The sequence below is a fragment of the Eubalaena glacialis genome, chromosome 15 (assembly GCF_028564815.1).
Source record: "Eubalaena glacialis isolate mEubGla1 chromosome 15, mEubGla1.1.hap2.+ XY, whole genome shotgun sequence".
NCBI classification, from domain to species: domain Eukaryota; kingdom Metazoa; phylum Chordata; class Mammalia; order Artiodactyla; family Balaenidae; genus Eubalaena; species Eubalaena glacialis.
The window spans coordinates 57222219-57246114 of NC_083730.1; positions in this window are offsets into that span (position 1 = coordinate 57222219).

Below are 23896 nucleotides of genomic sequence, written 5' to 3' on the forward strand. Positions count from 1 at the left end.
ATTACTTTTTAGATTTATACCAGAAAACAGTGACCACCTGACTCTTAAAATGTAATTTAATGGAGCTACTGTTGAAGTCAGAGTATAGACAAAGCCAGATTAATAGTAGATTAGATAAATGTTGGTGATGTCAGTCCCAAAAGTTTGCGATTTATCTTGCCTATTTTTCTCTCTTTCAGTGTGATAACTCTAAATTGGTGCTTATAAAAGCCATAACTCATCCTTACAAATCTCTTCTATTTTCTCATCAACCATGTATCCTAGGTCCTGTAGATTCTGACCTTCACTTTACTTCATTTGCTTCTAATTGGGTCTCTGTCACATTAATTGCATTTAAGAAGGTTATTTGAAGAAGGTGAAAAAACACCACATTATACATGTGCAGAATTGTCATCTGAATAGGAAAACTCTTCTCTCATAGAAAAGTCGTATTTCTAAAAAGAAATATATGGAACAATTTACTCTTTCTGTCTCTGGCTAAATGATGACTAAATATGATCCCTCATCCTTTTATAACTGATAGACATTCGGCCTAAATATATCACTGCCATCAATTTTCTTTTGTACAAGGGTAATAGTGTGTTTGTTCTTATGTGCTTTCAATTTCTATATGGTGTTTATTTCTCTGTTTTTTATTAGTGTTGTTCCTGTTAATGAAAAATCATTCAGTAAATAAGATTATCACTATTTATGCCAGCGATCAGGTTTCTCTAGTAACGAGGCTATTAGGTAATATAGGAGAGTTCTTTCTCTCATACAAAATATCTCTCACTCATTTTAACTTAGATTTGAAACATTAATCTTTCCTCAATTCTTTAAAGATAATTCCAAATTAATTATTAGGCTGCACCAAGTAGAAGTAATGCAAATCCTTTAAAGGGAAAAAATGGAAAAACTAATCGATACTTCATGAACTAGTCACCTGAACCTTTTCTTTCAGATTTAAAATAGCCTTCTCAAAGTCAGAGTTGATATACTTCATAAGAATTATTATATCATTTTTCTTTGGAAGTTTAAGATATAGAGAATGAAACCAGTATCTGAGAGAAGGTGTTATCACCTGACAAAATAACTTAGGGGGCAATGATGAAGAAAATACTAATTAAAGTTCCCAGAGTATGCATATCTAGCCATCTTTCCTGAACCTTCCTGACTTCAAACAGGTTATATATTATTGATTGTCTGATAATGGAGGAGTCATCATTAGACCCTATGATGTTCCCATGTGGAGAGCTCCACTTTTGGCATCCCACATTGAATGTGTTCTTTGATATGATGATTCACTTTCCATTTATGAAGAGATACTTGATCATTATTTAGAGCCCAAATCCACTGGCACATACATAGTCCAAAATTTTTAGCTCAATGAAAATTTAATCAAACTACAGGTTTAAAATAATGCATGTGGCTAACAAGATCACAGTGTGATAGTGGAAGTGTGTGCTGGTTGCAGGAGATATGGTATCCTGTCTAGACACAGCACATGCAAAAACACTCGTCTAAAAAAAGACTCACCTCGTTATGATGACAGATTCTGCCCTTTGCGATGCAAACAGTTGCCTGGTGTAGGTTAGAAAAGTTGCTCCTTCCTGAACAAACATTAACCAGTTTGTCACTGGTAAATGCCTGTTAACTGGCATTTCTCTTCACCATCCCGTTAGTTTTGTTTCGTCTTACCTCTCAGGCTGTCGGCTGCTGCAGCTGCACACAGTGACCTTGGCCCATCTCAGTTTGAGTGCGGGGCAACGCACGTAGATATGAACAACGCACCCCCAGCCCATTCTCAGAGTGCACAAAAGTGAAGAGCTGGAGAGCTTTATTTCAGGGAATGTGCCAGAGAGAAGTTGACAACGTAATCAAGAGAGAACTGATAGACAAGAAAAAGACCCAGTGTTGGCCTTGGACCAACAGGGCACTGAGTATGTTTTTCAAGTTTTTCCTAATTGCCTTTCCTTTTTCCTTATATCATCTGCCTTAACACATCCAGTCTCTCAAGAGCATTACCAAACTTCTCTAAACTCTTTTTCTTAGTTTCTTCCCTTCTGGTCCTCTGTCCTCTTGCTCAGCCTGAACTGATGGCTCTCGGGGTCTACAGCCCCGCTGTCACCATGGGACTGTGCTTCATTACCCTCCTGAGCGAGATCAACTGGCTGCCATATGTTGTTCTTGATTTGCTCCTTATTTTGCTCTTATCCATCTTTAAATAACTTCTTAAGTACAACTTAGGATGTATGGAAGGTAAACTTTCTAAGTCTTTAACTACCTGAAAATGTTGTTACCTTATTACAGACATACCTCGTTTTATTGTGCTTTGCTTCATTGTTCTTTGCAGATATTGAATATTTTTAACAAACTGAAGGTTTGTGGCAACCTGCGTTGAGCAAGTCTGTCGGCGCCATTTTTTCAACAGCATTTGCTCACTTCATATCCCTGTGCCACATTTTGGTAACTCTCACAATATTTTAGACTTTTTCATTATTATTATATTTGTTGGGGATCTTTGATGTTACTACTATGACTCACTAAAGGCTCAGATGATGGTTAGCATTTTTTGCCAATAAAGCATTCTTTAATTAAGGTAGGTACATTGTTTTTTAAGACACCATGCTAGTGCACACTCCATAAACTACTATAGTGTAAACAAATTTGATATGCACTGGGAACCAAAAAATTTGTGTGACTTCACTTTATTGCAATATTCACTTTATTGTAGTGCTCTGGAATGGAACCTGCGGTATCTCTAAGGTACAGGTCTGCTTGTACAGAGCTTGATTTAAAATTTAACTGGGCATAGAATTCTACTTACCTCCTCCTTGCATAAGAATCACAAGCTGAGATGAAAAACTAACTTCAAACAATCCTAACAATTTCTAATCCCCTTTCCAAGACTGTATTAGAATGAGTTAGCTTCTGATTTACACAATGATACCATCACAGAAACTTATCATGGCACCTCCTTGGCACTAAAGAAATTCAAGATATTGCTGAATTTCATTCTCAAAATAATGTGTTGTGAGCAAAACTGTTGTTCACCCAAGTATCCGGCTTTATATGGTGTTTCCTAAAACAAGTATCAAACACTTAACATAACACTCACTATATATTAAAAAGTGTTCTAAAGGCTTTACAAATATTCACACATGGGATCCTCATAAGAAGCCTGTGAGAACGGTACTATCATTATCTTCATTGTAAAGATGAGAAGACTGAGACATAGAGGCATTAAACTATCCATAAAGAACACACAACTGGTAAGTGGTTGATTCAGGATTTCAGGATTTGCACCCAGGAACTCTTGTTCGGGAGATCATGAGCACTAAGCTATGTTGCCTCTCAAGAGCGAAACATGTCAGACTCCTTAAACATTCCCTTGCACTGTGGATATACAATTAGCATTTGAACATTACAGATGAATAAAGAGCCCTACAGGAAAATGTGATGCTGTTTATACTCCCACCTCGCTCAAACGGTTCCTTCCTAAATTGTCTAAGTTCTTACCTACTTACCATTCGATACATTTGGAGCCTTCAGTAAGTGTTAAGTTGATGCTGTGCTGCTGACACTGCTATAATCCTTGAAGAGTAATGAGGCGCTCAGAAGAAAACGAACCACTTATTTCATTAGTTAACTCAAAACATCTCTCCCTCTGTTTTACAGATAGATCAAATAAGTGTAAATGCTCAAAACTATAAAATTTCCAAAAATTCAAGATGCTGGGTGTCCTTTTCAATCATAATAGTGTATGGATTGATTAATATTTTATTCTGAACCTTCCCCCTTTTTACTGAATTTTTGTTTTAAATAATGAAAAACAAACTTAAACGAGGGAATACTTTGAAGTATCACTTTTTAAATCTTCATGTCCACTTTCACTGTCATTCAATGCAGTTGCACCTTTTTTTTAAAATTAAATTATTATTACAAATTTATTTTATTTATTTATTTATTTATAGCTGCGTTGGGTCTTCGTTGCCGTGCACGGGCTTTCTCTAGTTGCACTGAGCTGGGGCTACTCTTAATTGCGGCGTGCGGGCTTCTCATTGCGGTGGCTTCTCTTGTTGCGGAGCACAGGCTGTAGGCGTGCAGGCTCCAGTAGTTGCAGCACGTGGGCTCAGTAGCCGTGGCTCGCAGGCTCTAGAGCGCAGGCTCAGTAGTTGTGGCGCACGGGCTTAGGTGCTCCGCGGCATGTGGGATCTTCCCGGACCAGGGCTTAAACCTGTGTCCCCTGCCTTGGCAGGCGGATTCTTAACCACTGTGCCACCAGGGAAGCCCTTAACTGTTACAATTTTTAAAGAGAGTTGCTTCCAACAAAATAAGGACAAGAAATAATGAAATACTAAAATATATGGTTGGAAAATAGGGATAAGGATGAGGAAGCAGCTTGATGATAATATGGAAGAGTTTGAATTTTCTGAATTTGATCCGTAATATGCATCCAATAAATAGAACTTCTATCTCAGTAGTGTCTTAAGAAAAAGAAAGTGTAAGCTGTCTTTAAATGCAAATTGCCTAAGTGAAATTTTGCTATAAAGTACTTCTTCCAAAGTTTGAAAAAAATTAGGAGATGATTCCTGGAGTAACGGTTTTATTTTCCAAGCTATGAAAATGAGTTAAACTTTTCAAAAATGAGATTTGTTAAATTGCTCATTTGGGATAAAATCGAGCAAAGTGAAATATTAAGCAAATTTTAACGATTTCTTCCCAAAAGCAGATCTCTCATCATAATTATTGACCATGTCTTTTTCTCCCCTTGTCCATACTAACAACCACATCTTAAAAAATTCCCTCAAACCCTTGCTAGTCAACCATACACGTTCAGAATTCTCTTTTTAGAAAGACCTTCAGGGCTTCAGTCCTTCTATGAACAGTTAAACTATTCTGAAGGTCTCTGGGTGATTAGCTTTCTCCAAGTTGTTAATTAAGAAAATGTATAAGATAGACCAAAAACTATTTAAGTACACTACTGTGAAAGATCTGATTTTTCTAAGTTTGGTCTTGCTTTCAAGTATCTTAAGAGAGAGAGTCTGAATTGTTATAAATGAGGTGTTCTGGGCTTTGAGATTCTTCACGCAATCAACGTGAAGCTAATGGCACCTATAGGTCTGAATTCAAGACAGAAAAATGGTGTCTTCTCACATGGTAAAAACGATGCCCAGCAAATGAGTCTTTTTCCCCTACGCAGTCATACACTTGTGTCCCATGCTTTCTGCAGCATTACTGGTAAGCCACCATTCCCAGTTAGGTCAATGGGACCAAAGACTCATGAATTGAACGTATTCAAGTCTTCCTACCAATGAACCCTCCCTACTCCTGCGCACACACATAAATACATTCTGTAATTACTTTCGCATGAAAGAAAGAAAATGTCTGATTTAATGCTAACATCGAAAAGGAATATTAGCAGACAGCATTCAGGCCTCAATACACATGTTATGAAAGGTAGTGATGCTAGAAGTGTCTGTTGCATGTCATCTTTTCTTCTGTGTGTGTGTGTGGTGGTAGTGTTGGTATTGTGGTGTTATAAGACAAATTTATAAACACTAATACTCTAAACTAGCCTTTATATATGTGTACATATAGCTGATTCACTTCATTGTACAGCAGAAACTAACACAACATTGTAAAGCAATTATACTCCAATAAAAAAATAATAAAAAATAAAGTAGCCTTTAAAAATTGCCTGTATAAACTCCTTTAGTTTCACAACATACTGCCTAATTTAGAGTTTGCTTTAGATTTAGTTTTACTAAATACTCTCAATTGTAAAATTATCTAAATATAAACATGTATGTGAGATACATGATATTGAATCATCAAAATATAAAACCTTTGACCAAATATTTCTTTTTGTAACAATTACACTAAGGGATTAATCCAAACTGAGCCCAAACAAATAAAAACACAATGTTCATCATCACATAAAATATAATATTGAAAACTCAGGTATATTTACTTATGCATATCATTTAAATTAGTCAAGGTAAACCTTTGATATGATGGAATATTATACAGCAATAAAAATTTTAAAATACTGTTTCCAAAAAATATTATTGATATAAGGAAATGTTAATAACAAGTAATATATATATATATAACAATATTATAGTATGGTCCAAATTAAATATATATTTTATGTAAATGTGTATTTGTACATATCTACAGTATACAATATATATATTTATTTGTTTATGTATATAAATATATAAGTGCATAAATACATGTGAAATTCCAAAAGGATATATACCAATGTCAGTAGTGTTACTTCTGGACAGTGCAATTAGAGAACATGTTTAATGTTCTTCTTTTTATGTCACTGTACATTCCATGAGCTGTACAATGAATCTGCATACTTTTAATACAAAAATATTGTTTCATTTAAGAAAAAGCCCTCAATTGGAAATGGAAATCATAAATCCTCAGAAGCACTTGTGCCAGTGGCTTTGGTAGTTATGATAAAAATAGCTACTTGCCTCCTGACCTCCTTTCTCTGTCTTTGCTAGCAGCAGAGCAGTAGAGGGTCCTGCCTGCTGCCTGGAATTAAGTTCTGCATCTCCTAGCTCCCCTTGTTGCTGGGCAGAGCCATGTGGCTAAGTCTACGCCAATGAAATGTGAGTAGAAACGCTGTATGCAGCCTCTTGGAAACCTCTTTAATGGAAGCCAATGGGATGGGAGAAGCCTATTTTTGTCTTTCTGCATTTCCTCCTGCTCATGGCCCACAACAACATGACCTTGAAGATGGAGGCGGACTAAAATGACAGAGCTTAGCCCCAGAGGAAAGCTAGATCCCTATTGGCCATGAAGCCACTGTACCAGCCCTAGATTACTTTTATGAGAGAGAGAAATAAACCTGTATCTTGTTTCAGCTTTCTTATTTGGGGATTTTTCTCTTCTGTGCACCTGCTATAAAGTCACCCACCAACACTGGCCCATGGAGACATCAGCAATTACACCAAAGGGCAGTAGTAGCAGTAAAAATTTCTTTAGCAAACATCAGAAAAATCGATGTCTTATTTGGCCATAAAGAACTAGAGAAGAAAAGAAAAAAAGCAGCAGGCCCCGCATTGCAGCAAGACCTGGAGCTACTTGTAAGAAATCTGAAGGCAGCTGGCATTCCCACCTAGCAGGTAGCCATTATTAACTGGTAATATTCTTGCTACAGCTCACTAAACCTTTAAATGGCATGGTTCCATCTATCAGTTTATTCTTCCTGACAGACAAGTAAAAATCCCTAAGGATTCTTTTCCTTCAAACTTTCTGCATAACTGTAATATAAAATTAATAGTTTTTGTGACCTGATCATTTCTTGGCAGAGTTCAGTTTCCTTCTTGCAAGCTATACTATTTCATGTTTAATTACTGCTTTAGAGTATTTTTAAATTACTAAAATTTTATTAAGCCCTAATGAAATTTCAGAAGTGAAATCTATACTAGATTTAATTTTTGATTATTTAATTGTATGACTACTTCCTCTGGGACTTTGGGTTTCATTTGTCTGATAGTTAGAGTCTAAAGTTTTTAAAACACAATGCAACATTTTTAGTATCTTATTCCAAATGATAGCACAATTCAGCATTTTCTCCTATTTCCACTCTATCAAACTTTGCCCCTCTGTCCCACACTTACTATATTTATTAAGTTAAATAGCTGGGTTTCTGCCTCATTTTTCTAATATGCATTCTGGTTCACCCTCTGGGGATGAACCTATTTGTCAAATTCCTTTCTATAGGTGGTTAAATCTTGAAGGCTTGTCCTTTCCAGGAGCTGGACCTCTTCTTTACACCGCCAGTGACTGGATAGTGTTCTTGATAAAACTGGGACAGTCGCTCTGCCTGACCTTCCTCTATGCCACTCTTTGCTATGAGAGCCAGCTCAGCCAAAGCATGTGATTACCACAGCCCTTAGGGTATTACATTGAAACCACTCACTGCCCACCCCTAGAGTTAGTTCCTCTGGTCACTGCTGAGATTCTAACTTTCCTTGCAGGCAAGCTCATGGAAGAAACAATCACCTACGATACCAATTTTTCCTTCACTGAGTTTGTGAATCAGTCACAGTAAGATAATTATGCTTTGGTAATAATACCAAAATCTTAATGGCTTAAACTTTTCAGGACTGCAGTCTTCCGTGTGTTGGCCCACATTTTTCAGTAAATGATTCTGCAATAACCAAGGCAGGGAGAGAAAGGGACGGGAGAATAATGAGGAGTGACACACCAGCACTTAAATGTTTCATTAACCAAAAGTAAATCATGGACACGTTTAACTCCAAGGGTCTGAGGACATTAATCCTCCAGTACATCCAGAATGAGAGGAGAACCAAATATTAGTGGATAGTACTAATGTTTACCACACTCTGATAGTTACAACATTTACATCATTAATTCCCATTATCATATCATCATCATAACATCCTTTATTAAAAACTACCATAACAAAAATAATAATAATTGCTAACATACTTACTGAGCGTTACTGTGTGCCTTATGTATCAGACACTGTGATGAGCACTTTATGTAAATAGCTTACTTAATCCTCATAACAATCTTATGCACAAATAAAACGTTTTCAGGAGATGAAATTGAGGCTCAGAGAATGTTAGCAACTTGCCTAAGGTCACATAGCTAGTAAGTGACAGATTCAGAATTTTACCCAGATCTGTATGGCTCTAAAGAGTTTGAAATTAATATGATTAAATATTTATGGATACCAATCTGAAAGAAATTGTGTACCCACATTCAAAATCCTAGTAGTCATGCCTCTGGGTATGTAACTTCTAGGAGAGGTTGTCGGTGTACTACCTAAAGAAAGCCACGCTGGGCCAATACAAATGAAGAGATTTAAGTTTATCAAAGATTGAGTGAGAGGATGAGGTGAGTTGTAACATGTGCATTTGAACAGCTGAACAAAGACTAATCCACGGGGACATAGAGGAGCCAGGCAGAGCACAGAGACCAAGCCAGAGAAAGGAGTCAACTATAATGTGTAGAAAGTAAGACTTGAGGTGCCCAAGGACAAGGTTTTGGTACATTTTAGCAGAAACAATAATAATTTCATAGTTTAGATACTTTCTATCCCAGACAAGGACATACTTGTGAGCATTAAGTACCAGTAGATCTAGAAATCAATTTTATAATGTGATCTTTCATTCGGTATAGCTACTGGGCAGGGGCCTCAAGTAAAAGTGAAAGTTAGAAAGGAAAACACCGTGCATGCGAGATATATGCATTATCATATTAAAAAGTAGAAAGGGCTTCAAGAAGGAAAGGTTTTAGAGCTCTCCACTGTCTTAGCTTGGGCTGCTATTAGAGAATACCACAGACTAGGGGGCTTAAACAGCAATTTACTTCTCACAGTTCTGGAGGCTGGAAGTCCAAGATCAGGGTGCCAGCATGCTCAGGATTCTTGGCGAAGACCCTCTTCCTGGTTTACAGGCAGCCGTCTTCTCATTGTATCCTCATACGGCAGAGAGAGAGAGACAGAGAGCTGTCTTCCTCTTCTTGTAAGACACTATTCCATCATGGGGGCTCTACCCTCATGACCTGATTGCCTCCCAAAGGCCCCACCTCCAAATACCATCATATTAGGGCTTAAACCTATGAATTTTGTAGAGACTCAAACACTCAATCCACAGTCTCCACCCTGAAGCATAATGAAGTATGAACACAAACTGCTAACACCAAAAGTAGCTTTAGGAGACAAGTGGCTGAATTAAGCTGCCCACCAGTGAAGAAATAACAGAGCATGAGATGTAGAAATTTAGCATGAGGTTGGGGTGTGGAGATCAGTCTATAGAGTGATGTTCTGTGTTACTCACTGAGGGGCTCATGAGATTAAGTCATGGTGGAACTCAGTCATGATGCAAAGATCACTATAATTCAAATGTTTGCTGATGTTTTAGAATTTTGACTCTTTGTACAAATTATTTTTTCAAAAGTGTTTGCATGTTAAAAGAACTGAGCTGTTGAGCTGTGTACAGTTGTTCTAGGTTTGTCAAACTTGGTATTATCCACTCCCCTTGTCTGCAAAAGACCTGACTTTGATTTCTTTTTCAAAGCCATAAGATGAAAATTCCAGGTCAATAAGAGGAAGAAATAATCAAAAGTTTCCTCAGTCCCTTTTCTCCTACCAAATAAAATGTTAAGCAATATCCAGGCATTTGTTTGAACAAGGTTATCTTTAACTGTACAAACCATGGCCAGAATTGTTCACTTGATACCTAGGAGTAGAATGACAGAGGAGTGTTCCCACACACACTTACACACAAGCCCACAGCTCAAAACTTTAGGGAGCACTAAGTGAATGTTCCGGGAGTATTCTGATCTTTTTTATTACTTTCTCTGGGTCAAAGTTTTGGGCCCATAGTAAAATCCAATTATAGGATTCACTTGTCTAAGAATCAAAGGGACAAATTCCACTCTTCTGATCAATCTACTTAGAGACATTGGATTCCCAAAAACTAATTAGAATAAGCAAGTAGAATTTCTAAACAGAAGGCCTTTGAGTAAAGAATATGCAGATGTTACTCTTTCTCCTTCAAAGTAGATGTGCATTTTTGTATACTAGAAAAGGGCACATTGATCTTGTCATACTTTGCTTAAGAAAACTGGTTAAAATCTATCGTAATCTTGGGTTCCTATAAGAGGAAAAAATTGCTACAGTGTGGTTCCGAAAGTGTCAAATCCATCTGAGGAATTTGCTCAGGATTTCCCGCAACAGTAGTTAAGTATATTTTTTGGAAGTGGCAGGAAGAGGTTTAAGCCAATGAACCATAATCATTGCCTGCTTCTTTATTCATCAGATAAAATGTCTCAGTGGTGCCAGAGTAATTTGTCATAGTAGGACAACACTTACACCACATAAAATGAGCCAGAATCGTGAACATCTCTGTAGTTTTTTCTTTATGGTGCCAAATAAGCAGATAATTTACTTTTGTCTTAAACATTTCTATTGCTTGGGTAAGTATTTCATAGTATAAAAAGAAGTGACTGCAAAGTAATGAACTATATTTCTGTGCCAGGATAACACATGGAAGATCACAAAGAAATAAGGAAAAGTTTTGCTGCTGTTGTTGTTTCTGCTTAGTTTTCTCTTTTGATTGTAGGAAATAATCTATTCTCAAATTTTAGTCCATTCTCATTCTTAATATCTTAGATTACTCATTTCCACCTTTGTAGCTGTTCTCAAACCTTCAACATTTCTTCCCCCATTCTCACTCTCACATGATATCTGGTTACCTCAGGCACTCAGAATATGAAAGCAAATCACAAAAGAACCTCCACAAGTTCCCACCATCACATCTTCCAGTGTCAGTGCCTCTACACTCTGCTTTCCCTCCTGTTTCTAGAGATAAATTCTCCATGCTCCAAGCAAAGTCCAGTCCCTTCACATGAGCACTAGATCCCAACCCTTTGGCCCTTTACTGGGAAAAGTCCTCAAGAGTTATTAAACTCACAGCCTCCAACTTCTCTTCTCCCTTCTTTCTCTCTTGAACCCACTCCCCAGTCAAGCATTGGCCACCATTATTCCAATGAAACTGCACTTCTTGAGTCACCAATGACACCATGTTGAAAATCCAATGGTGAATTTCTACAGGACTTTCTTTCTTCTAAGACTATATAGAAAGGTAGGAAACCCTAATGTATGTGAAGAGACTATGGAAAGCCAAATCAGATAGAGAAAGTCACAAGACAGCATTGCTCACACACACCAACAATAAGGAAAAGCTGGATAATCTATAAAATCATTAACTTTACTGCAGCCCATTAGAGAGCTGACGTTGCAGGGCAAACGAGGTGAACTGAGTTCCAGAGTGAAGAGCCTCTGTGAGGAGAGACGAGATTATGAAGTGGTGCACAAGAGGAGAGCTGCCATCATCAGAGCAGGCTAGAAGAAAAAGCTAAAATTATAGCAAATTCTTAAAGACTGAGTACAGGCTAGCATCACTCATATCCTCAGGCACAAGTTGAGACCACCCTCACTGCAAGCTCTTTTCCTCTGGCCTCCACTGATGCTCACAAGAAAAACTAGAGGCAGAGGGATCTCCTGGTGATGCACAGAAAAAACCCCACCTTCTTTCCTAGACCTCTCTTTCTTAGGTGCTAATAGCTTTAAATTGCTGGAGGAAGGGCAGAAAACTCTCCCACTCCAAGGGCCCACGCAAAGGTAAACTGCAATTAGTCAAGGAATGGAAACAAAAACTATCTGCCTCTTGTGGGGGAAAGAGGGTGGAAATCCCCCAGCTCATCACCCACCACCTGCCATGCACCTGGTCACAAGCAAAAGCAGTGGGGAAACAGAAAACTCTTTAGCCACCTGTCCCAAGCAAAGGTACATTGCTTCTGAGGGAAGAGTAGAAGCAAAGCACATTATTCCTAAGGAAGAGGTGGGAAATCTGCTTGGGCCCAGGTTCTTGCAGAGGTCTGCTCGAGCTCTTTCCTGCCTAAGACCAAGATCCACCCCCTCCAACCCCATAGATACAAGCAGGGTGTCATTGTCATGGTGAGGAAGCACAGAAATACTGAGAAACTTTCACGTGTGAAGCAAAGGAGCACATAGCCTGCCTAAGGATAATGCTGGAACAAGGGAATCAAAAGCATCTACTTGCTTCCATGACAAGCCCAATACTGAGCAGCATGCAAATCAGGATACTGCTGGGCAAAGGGCAAGAGTGTGGAGAGTCCTCCTCTGCTTCTCAGGAATTTAAGAACTACTGAAACAATGGAGCTGAAAGAACACTGAGAAAATCCATCCAGCACCTTAGGCTGTTCTTCTCACACACCATATCCAGTAGCCAATCAAAATGTAGGAACACACAAAAAAGAAGACAAAATGACCCACTGTCAAGATATAAGGTAGTCAACAGAAATGGACATAGAGATGACCTCTATGTTGGAACTGGAAGACAGAAACGTTAAAATGGTGATGATAAATATGTCAAAGGATCTAGTGGAAAAGATGGACAATGTGCATGAACAGAGGGAAAAGACAGGAATTATTAAACAGAATCAAATTTAAAACTAAAAACACCCATCATAATAGAGATGAAGAATTTGTTGGATGGACTTATCAGTAGACTAGACACAGCAGAAGCAAGACTCAGTTAACTTAAACAGTAATACAAAATAAAAACCTGAAGCATTAAGTGAGAAAAAGAATGAAGAAAGCAGAATAGAATATACAACTGCCATGAGACTGTCAAATACTCTAACATATTATAATTTAAAACTCATAAACAGAAAAAAGAGAAAAGAGAGCAGCAGAAATAAGTGAAAGATAATAGCAGAGAAAATTAACTACAAATTTGGGATAAGCTTATCAAATGATGATAAGCTGGATAAATAATAATGTACACATGAGCAAGCACAAACACACTTTCCAAGACACATCATAATCAAACTGTTGAAAACAAAGAGAAAATCTTGAAAAGAGCCATGGGGTGAGGGACAACAGTACATGCAAGGAAACAAACACAAGTTTTAGAAAATACTTTTCTACAGAAATTATACAAGCTAAAAGACAAATCACTGACACCTTAAAAGACTAAAAGAAGATTTTCAGCCTAGAATTCTACACCAAGCAAAACTATATTTCAAAAATGAAGGTTAAAAATAGATGTACAGACCAGCAAAAGCTTAGATCTGCAATAAAAGGAAGTTTAAAGGAATTTCTTCAGACAGGAGTATGACCTTAGATGGAAATTTGGATCTACACAAAGAAATAAAGAGGGCCAGAATAGTAAAAGTGGGAGTGAACAGAAAAGATTTATTTTTCTTTTTTTAAAAATCTCTTTATAAGGTAGTTGACCATTGAGAGCAAAAAAACTAAAAGTTCATTTCAGGATTAATAACATATGTGGAGGTAAAGTATATGACAATGATAATACAAAGGATAGAAGGAAGGAAATGGAAATATACAACTATAAGTTTCCCACACTAACTGTGAGGTAGTAGAATATTATTTGAAGGTAGACTATTAAAAGTTGAAGATGTATATCAAAACCCGAGAGCAACCATTAAATAAAATAAAAAGAAGGGATGGCTAATAAGCTAGCAATGGAGATAAACTGGAATCATAGAAATCCACACATATAAAAGGAGAATTCATTATTCCTCTTTCAGTAAGTGATAGAACAAATAGGAGAAACACTCAGTATGAATGTAGATCTGAGCAATATTATCATCCAACTTTACCTAACAATCTCCTAATCAACAGCAGAGTATACATTTTTTGCAAGTACACACACACCAATATAAACCATACTTTGAGCCATAAAACAAATTTCAACAAATTTTAAAAATTTAAAGTTATACAAAGTAGGCTCACTGAAAACATGGAATTAAAAAACTTGAAATCAATAACAGAATAATATCTCAAAAATCCATAAATGTTTGGAAACATGCTTTTAACTAACCCATGGATCTAAGAAAACAATCACAAGGAAAATATAAAATGTTTTGAAAGAATTTTAAATGATAATATAGCATATCAAGATATGATGACTCGAACTAAGCTAGTGCTTAGAAAGAAATGCTCATATTATATAAAAAAAAAAGGTCTTAAATCAATGATCTAAGCTTCCTAAGAAACTGTAAAAAGAAGAGCAAACTAAACCTAAAGCAAGAAGAATAAATAAAAATAAATCAGAAGTCACTTAAATAGAAAATAGAGGACTCCGGAGAAAAATCAAAGAAAATAAAAGCTGATTCTTTGATATAAATATAATTGATAAATCTATAGTGAGACTGTTCAAGTTAAACAAAGGACACAAATTACCAATATATGTAGTGGAAAAATGAATAACACTACAGATAAAACAGATATTAAAAGAATAATAAGGAATTTTACAAATAATATTCCATGCCAATAAATTTTATAAATTAGATTAAATGGACTAATTCACTGAAATATGCAAACTACCAAAACTCGAACAAAAAACAGATTACCTCGATATTCCTATATCTGTTAAAAAATTTACTTCATAGTTTAAATCTTTCCACAAAGAAAACACTAAGATGGCTTTGCTGGTGAATTCTAATAGACAGTTAAAGATGACATGACAAAATATTAATTCTACATGTATAGTTTCAGAAAAAAGAAGAGGACAAAATACTTCCCAACTTATCTACTGAGGTAAGCAATAACCTGACACCAAACCCAAACAAATACATTGCTAATGAACAAATGAAAGAAAGAAAGGGAGGGAGGGAGGAAGGGAGGAAGGGAGGAAGGAAGGAAGGAAAGGAGAAAGAGAGAAAGAAAGAGGAAAGAAAGGAGAGAGGAAGGGAAGGAGGGAGGAAGGAAGGAAGGGAAAGAAAGAAAGAAAGAAAAGAAATCTACAGACCATCTGTCATGAAAATAGATGCAAACATCTCAACTAATTACTGCATATAATCCAACAATATACAAAAAGTATAATACATAGTCACCAGGTAATTTTATCCTAAGATGCAAGGTTCAACATTAAAAAATCAATCAATGTGGTACACCATGTCAACAGAATAAAAAATTAAAAACTATATGATCATCTCAGTAGATGCAGAAAAAACTTTTGAAAAACTACAACACTTATTCATGATAAAATCTCTTAGCAAGCTAGAAATAAAAGAGAACTGCCTCCACCTGATAAGGACATCTTTGAATAAACTACAGCTAACATAATACTTAATGATATAAATCTGAATACTCCCACCTTGTACAAAGTTAGGCATAAGACAAGGATATCTGACAAAGATATTCTGTTCCAACCATTTATATTCAACATAGGACTGGAGGTCCTAGTCAGTGCAATTAGGAAAGAAAGAGGAATTTAAAGGCATACAAATTGGAAAGAACAAAACAAAATCATCTTTTTCATGGACTGTAATATTGTCTACTTAGAAAATCTCAAAGTTAACAAAAAATAACATATATAGCAACAAACAATTGGAAGTTGAAAAAGTACACTATTCATAATAGCTTCAAAAACATGAAATAATTAGGTATAAATCTGACAAAATATGTGTAAGATCTGTATTCTGAAAACTAGAAAATGCTGATGAAAGAAATAAAAATAGATCTAAATAAATGGTGAAATATACCATGTTCATGGTGTGATATACTCAATAAAATTAAGATGTCAATTCTCTCCTAACTTATCTAGAGATAAAATACAATTCTAATCCAAATCTGAGCAGATTTATAGAAAAAATTAAAAGCTAATTGTATTACATATTTGAAAGAGAGAAATGCAAATCAAAACTACAATGAGGTATCACCTCACACCAGTTAGAATGGGCATCATAAGAAAATCTACAAACAACAAATGCTGGAGAGGGTGTGGAGAAAAGGGAACCCTCTTGCACTGTTGGTGGGAATGTAAATTGATACAGCCACTATGGAGAACAATATGGAGGTTCCTTAAAAAACTAAAAATAGAATTACCATATGATCCAGCAATCCCACTACTGGGCATATACCCAGAGAAAACTGTAATTCAAAAAGACACATGCACCCCAATGTTCATTGCAGCACTATTTACAATAGCCAGGTCATGGAAGCAACCTAAATGCCCATCGACAGACGAATGGATAAAGAAGTTGTGGTACATGTATACAATGGAATATTACTCAGCCATTAAAAGGAACGAAACTGAGTCATTTGTTGAGACATGGATGGATCTAGAGACTGTCATACAGAGTGAAGTAAGTCAGAAAGAGAAAAACAAATATCATATATTAACGCATGTATGTGGAACCTAGAAAAATGGTACAGATGAACCGGTTTTCAGGGCAGAAGTTGAGACACAGATGTAGAGAACAAACGTATGGACACCAAGGGGGGAAAACTGTGGTGGGGTGGGGATGGTGGTGTGCTGAATTGGGTGATTGGGATTGACATGTATACACTGATGTGTATAAAATTGATGACTGATTAAAAAAAAAAAAGGTAAAAAATAAATAAATAAATAAATAAAAGAGAGTGAGTAAAACTTACCTCTTCATACTATCTTCTTGAAAACCAAATAAATAAATAAATAAATAAATTCACTGTGATTCTCTCTTGCCCACTCCCCAGCTGGTTTGCTTCTTCCTTACTTTGAGCTCAGATGCTAAAAACATACTGAACCTGCACATGCACACACAAACCTACACATACATACACACACACATAGTTTCCAAATGACTCAATACAAACGCAGGGGGTAGCTTTCAAGTCAAAGATTTTGGGCTCTAGATATCAGGTAAGTTTTCATTGTGACAAATAATAAAGGACATAATTTATCGTGCTAAAATAGAAATAATCTGTCCTATAAGTTGATATAGGCTCATCTGTTTACTTGATTAAACAATATTTTTCTATATTCTCTATTCCTGATGACTTCCAGAAAGACTTGAGGGACTAACCTATCTGCACTAGGGAATTTTCACAGCAGTAAAGCTCCAACTACTATAACTTATAAGAGCACTATAATATGAACAATAACAATAGTAGTCTGTACCATGAAGATTTTGACCTGGGTTAAGATGTAATTACACTGTTTAGCTTTTTCATATATTCTCTGCATATTTTTAAAATTTATTATTTATTTATTTATTTATTTATTTTTGGCTGCGTTGGGTCTTCGTTGCTGCGCACCGGCTTTCTCTAGTTGCGGCGAGCGGGGGCTACTCTCCATGGCAGTGCACGGCTTTCTCATTGTGGTGGCTTCTCTTGTTGTGGAGCACCGGACCTAGGCTCGCGGGCTTCAGTAGTTGTGGCACGTGGGCTCAGTAGTTGTGGCTCGTGGGCTCTAGAGCACAGGTTCAGTAGTTGTGGCACACGGGCTTAGTTGCTCTGCGGCATATGTGATCTTCCCAGACCAGGGCTCGAACCTGTGTCCCCCTGCATTGGCAGGCAGATTCTTAACCACTGAGCCACCGGGGAGGTCCATAGCAAGGACTTTAAAAGGAATCAAAAATATAATCCAAATGTAGACATCTACTGAGTTGACCTCTATCATTGATAAGGGGTTAATATCCAAATATATCCAAAATATATAAAGCACTCATACAACTCAATAACAAAATTCAAACAATCTGATTTAAAATGGGCAGAGAAATTGAATAGATTTTTTCCGAAGAAGACATGCAAATGGCCAACGGGCACACAAAAAGGTGCTTAATGTCACTAACCATCAGGGAAATGAAATGAAAAAACCACAATGAGATATCACCTCACACCTGTCAGAATGGTTGCATCAAAAAGACAAGAGACAACAAGAGTTGGTGAGGATGTGGAGGAAAGAGAACCCTTGGGCACTGCTGGTGGGAATGTACACTGATGCAGGCACCATGGAACACATTATAGGTCCCTTAAAAAATTAAAAATAGAACTGCCTTTTCCTTTACTTCTCTAAGAGCAGAAACCGGACCAAAATCCTGTATCTCTTCTATGCATTTATGGAGTATGGGTCTTGATTATTAACATCCTAGATTAGCTGAATTACCTTAGATATTATGTATAATTTAAAATTAAAAATAAATTTAAAAGAAGATAAAGTGGAAAAAAAAAGTCATTCTCTCTAACTTCAGAGGGGAAAACATCTCTCAAACAAATGAAGGCAAATATTGTATTCACGGTCTCTCATCCTCTGGGCTCAGCCTCACCTCCTCCCACTTCACCCTAGACTCCAGCTGAGTAGGTTCCTTAACAGGGGTCTGAACCCTCTGCAGAAGGAGCGCTTACTCTTCGACTCAGGTTACCTCTGTCCACAGGTAGCATTCTCATCATCCTTCATGGCAAAGCCTCTGGGAAGGCTTCCCTACTGCTTCATCCCCCTCATTGGAATCAGCTTATTTTACTACTCCTTTGTCTTTGCTCCCACAGTGTCTGTTCATACCACTTTTACAACAAGCCTCCCATTGTTTTAGGGTCTGCTATGTATACCCATCTCTTCTACTAAGCAGAACTCTGCAGAGACCTAACTACCCCTCTCTCTCTCACAGTGGGACACGGTAGGCACTTTTGAATGTGACTTGCATTAAGCAAGAGTCATATTCCGAGGAGCTAGTTCTGATTTTGATCACTTTTGAAAATGTTCTATGAGATATAGGACGGCACTCTTATTCAGTGGAAGTAACGTGTGAAGCAGCCACACCATGACTTCCTTTTCTACTGGAATCCTGCACCACCGAAGGATCGTGGCACTTAGTGCAATACTAGGACTGGGTGACCTCCAGAACCCAGCGCAGTGAATGCCATTCTATCAGGCCACCAAGTTTCATTCTTAGGCTGCTGTCACAGAGGCAAACAGGTCAGGATGGACCCCAGAGGTCGCCAGAAGATGCTACTCACTCCCTAGAACAATCCGTCACTGAGCCTTGCTAGGTCCTCTATATTCATGGAGGATTTCCTCCTTCTCCAATAACTAGTTTCCCTGTGTCCTGAGCTAGGGTAGCCTTCAGATTTACACTGTCAGCTATAATGTAAATGCTGGCTAAAATGGAACCAAATAAGATTAATGTACAGGCAAACTTGGAAGAAAGAAAAGGAAATCTCCAGGTGCCAGAAATAAAAGGAGAACTCAAAGACAGAACAATCAGTTTGTGTCCTGATCCTGTGCAGGCCTTGACTCCTGGGTAAAACGCATGGCCCGGAGGCCTTGGGAGGCAGGTAGCTGGCGCTTAGACCCCCACATATAGTCAGGGCCCTGGAGTGGGTCACCCACTCTGTGAAGAGGGCTTAGAAGCCCTCTTACTCATCATTCTCCAGGGAAAGATCAAAAATTGCTCCTCGGGGCTCTGAGTATCAACTCTATTATCAGAAACAGAACTCCAAATCTGCAATTTATGTAAGTATCAGGGAATATTTAGCTATGTAGGTGGCATAAGATTCCCAAGTTCAAATATTAACACAAATACTGCTACTAATTTAATGAGAACTCCTTGAAACCTTAGCAGAAGCAAAGGCCATACTATTCTTGAGAAGTAGTTCCATAATCCAGGACACACTGAGTCCTACAGTTAAGAAAATGACACTAAAGAGCTGTTTTCAATTAAAAAAAAAAAAGGTATAAAACACACAGGAAAATGAACAATGAAGAGAATATCACAACAACAACAAAAAGATTATAATCCTCAACAATTTGATACAATAGGGCAGTCTGAAAGTTTAAAATGTTTTAAAAATTAACAACACTATAAAAAATTGATTAAACAATAACATAAAAAAAGGAATGATATGGGCTTCCCTGGTGGCGCAGTGGATAAGAATCTGCCTGCCAATGCAGGGGACACAGGTTCGATCCCTGGTCCAGGAAGATCCCACATGCCACGGAGCAACTAAGCCCGTGCGCCACAACTACTGAAGCCCGGGTGCCTAGAGCCCGTGCTCCACGACAAGAGAAGCCATCGCAATGAGAAGCCTGCGCATCGCAACGAAGAGTAGCCCCCGCTCGCTGCAACTAGAGAAAGCCCGTGCGCAGCAATGAAGACCCAATGCAGCCAAAAATAAATAAATTAATTAAAATTTTTCAAAAAATGGAATGATAATAAGAGGTAGCCAAAAATTCCATATGTTTAAAAATGAAAAACACATCTTGAAGTAATTTGTAGATCAAAGAAAAAAATCATAATATAAACTAGAATCTACTGAGAATTAAATAACCATGAGAACACTATGTATCAAAATTGTGGAGTGCAGCAAAAGTAGTACTTAGAATAAGATGTGTTGCTTAAATGCATATATTAGGGGAAAAAATGAACTAAGCATTCAACCCAAAAAGCCAGATAATAACAACAAAATAAACCTTAAGGAGATGGAAGTAAGAAAATTAGCAGGTTTTAATGAAATAGAAAATCACAAAATGATTTGGAATTTTAAGTTTTGAAATAAAAAGACTAAGAAAAATAGACAAACTTTTAAGATGTCTACCAACATAAAGGGAGAGGAGGAACAAATAAATAATATTAGCAGTGAACCTGGGGACAGACAAAATTTAAATAAAAATTCATTACACACTATAAGGAACAATTTTATTCTAATAAATATGAAAAGTCGGAAATCTAGAGATTTTTTCCAAAAAATAAAAATAAAAATAGCAAAATTATCTCACACAGAAATAGAAAGTGAAAATGGTTGTGACCACTAAGGAATTTGAAGCTCTCCCAAACAATTCAAAATGAATTTGAATTTTACCCACCAGAAGATCACTGGTCAAGGCAGTTTGACAGAGGAGATTGTATGAATAATCCAGGAAAAGATAATGCTAATACTATGCATAAACTGTTCTGGGAAATATAAACTGAGAGATGACTCGCAACTCAATTCTTGAAGTAATTTGGACTTCAGCCAAAACAAAAAACAGACACCCCAATCATGAAAAAGAAAAAATATAGGCCAAACCCACTTTTAAACATAAATGCAAAAATCTTAAATAAAACATAAGCAAAGCAAATCAAGCAATATATGTGAGAAGCAGTTTACAGTAACTAACTAGAGTTTATCCCAGAAGTGAAAGAATATATTAGAAAGATAAGACATGAGGAAAACTTGTTAGTGTAAATCACCACATTAGTAGATAAAAAGGGATAACCTATTTCATCATTTGATATAATACAGAAAAAGCAGTCAGTAAAATTCAATAAACATTCATGATAAAAATGCTCAGATAACTAGGAATAAAAAGAAGACATATGTTTAAAAAGGTGTCTACAAAAGACGTATAGCAAACAACAAATTTAATAGTAAAAACTGGAAGCATTTTCCCCTAAATTTAAGAAAAAGACAATACTTGCTATTATTTCTTCTATCAAAATGCTACTGAAGACATGGTACTATGTATATAAATGATTAAATTTGACTGTGTATTACAGAAAACATAAATAATAGTGTCTTAAACAAGATAGTAGTTTTTTTTTCCTTGCTTAAAAGAAATCCTGATGTCATCAGTGCTGACCTAAAATTGCAATTCCATGAATACATCAGAGCCCAAGTTCCGTCTTTTATTCTGTTCCACCATTCTCAACATTTGCTTGCATTCTCAGAGGTACTTCATGATCCCAAAATGGAGACTGGAGCCCTAAACATCATATCCATTTTCCAAGCATCAGAAAGGAAAACAAGATAAAAGCAGAAGGATGCACTTATAACAGGAGTCATTTTGTCCCTTAAAGAGCTTTCTTGAAGTCCAGCCTAACTACTTCTATTTACATATCAATGGTCATGCCTATATATAAGATAGGCTGCAAAATGTAGTGTTTTAGCTAGGAATATTCTATCCTCATTTTTAAGAAAAAAGGGATGAATGCATTGTGCAGATAGCAGTTTCTAATAGACCAATAAACAACAACAACAACAAAAAGAAAATTAGAAGTATAAGTGGAAAAGAAGAAATATATTTGTTATAATTTGTCAAGGACATGGTTTTCTACAAAGAAAACCCAAGAGAATCTGTAGGTAAACCTATAATTAGTAAAAGAAATCAACAAGGTTGATGAACATTGACAAAAGAAAAATGACGAGTTCCTATAGACCAGACACTTTCATCTAGAAAATGTAGTTTCACAGCAGTATTATGCACATACACACACATAGTAATAGGAAAAATCCAATAAAAGATGTATAAAGTATTATAAAATGTTAAAGACATAAAAGACCTAATTAAATAATGAAGTAAACTATTCCTAGATGGAAAAACTCAATATTTTAAACATATCAGTCCTCCCAAAAATTAATCTATAAAATCCATAAAACTCCAATCAAAATTCTAAAATCATTGTTTAAAGAACTTTATATGGTGATAATAAAATGTATGTGGAAGAACAAAATGCCCATTACAGGCAAGAAAGTTATTAAGAAGGAAACTAAGATAGACAGACCTGCTGTAACAAATACCAACACATTATAAAGCTGTAGTCATTATGATAGTGTTGTAGGAGTACAAGAATAACCAAATAGAGAAATAAAACAGAGGGTCCAGAAACAAACCCCACTCATATTTGAAAAGTTGACTTAAGATAGAGACAGCATTGCATAGTGTGGAAGCAATGGACCATTTAATAAATCATGTCAGGATAATGGTTAGCTACACAAGGAATAAATAAACTTAGATTTCTACATCACAGCATGAAAAAATAAATTCTTTTAAAAGAAAATATTGAATATAGCTATTACCTCAGGATAGTGAAATATATTTTAAACAAGACACAAAAGACATAAACTTATAAAGAAAATGTTAATACATTTTACTGCACTAAATTTTAAAACTCTGTTCATCAAAAGAAACTTTTAAAATATAAAGACAATCTACAGACTGAAAAAATACATTTGCAATGCACATAACTGACAAAGAATTGGTATCCCGACTATATCATGAAGTTTAAAAACCAACAGGATAAGAGCAAATGACCTAACAGAATAATGGGCAAGGTGACAATTCACATCAAAGTAAATCTTAAACTCTAATAAACAGGGAAAAGCAAATAAAAACACATAAAAGATTTTTAAAATATTTATCCAATTTGGCAAATATTTAAAAGTCTAATATCAAGTGTTAACAAGAATGTAGGGAAATAGTAATTCATGTATTCAGCTGTTGGGAGTCTAAATTGGAGAATAATTTGGTAAAATGAAAGATGTAGATATCTTCAACCCAGTGATGCCACTTCTAGGTTTATCCTAGAGAGATTCTCCAATGTGTAATCCAGGAAAAGAGAAATCAAATGCTTTATCTCCAAAGAATAACTGAAAATATCTAAGCAAATGAGACAAAAAGTTAGCATGCAAAGTGTCATACAGATACAAAAATGTCTGTTATTTTGTATCATTCTCTATACTTTTGTATGTTTTAAATATTTATTTTAAAGAGAAAGTGAGTGAAAAAGAAAAACACTTGCTAGTGGTAAAAACTTGGAAATACATGAAATAACCATTAAGAAGAAA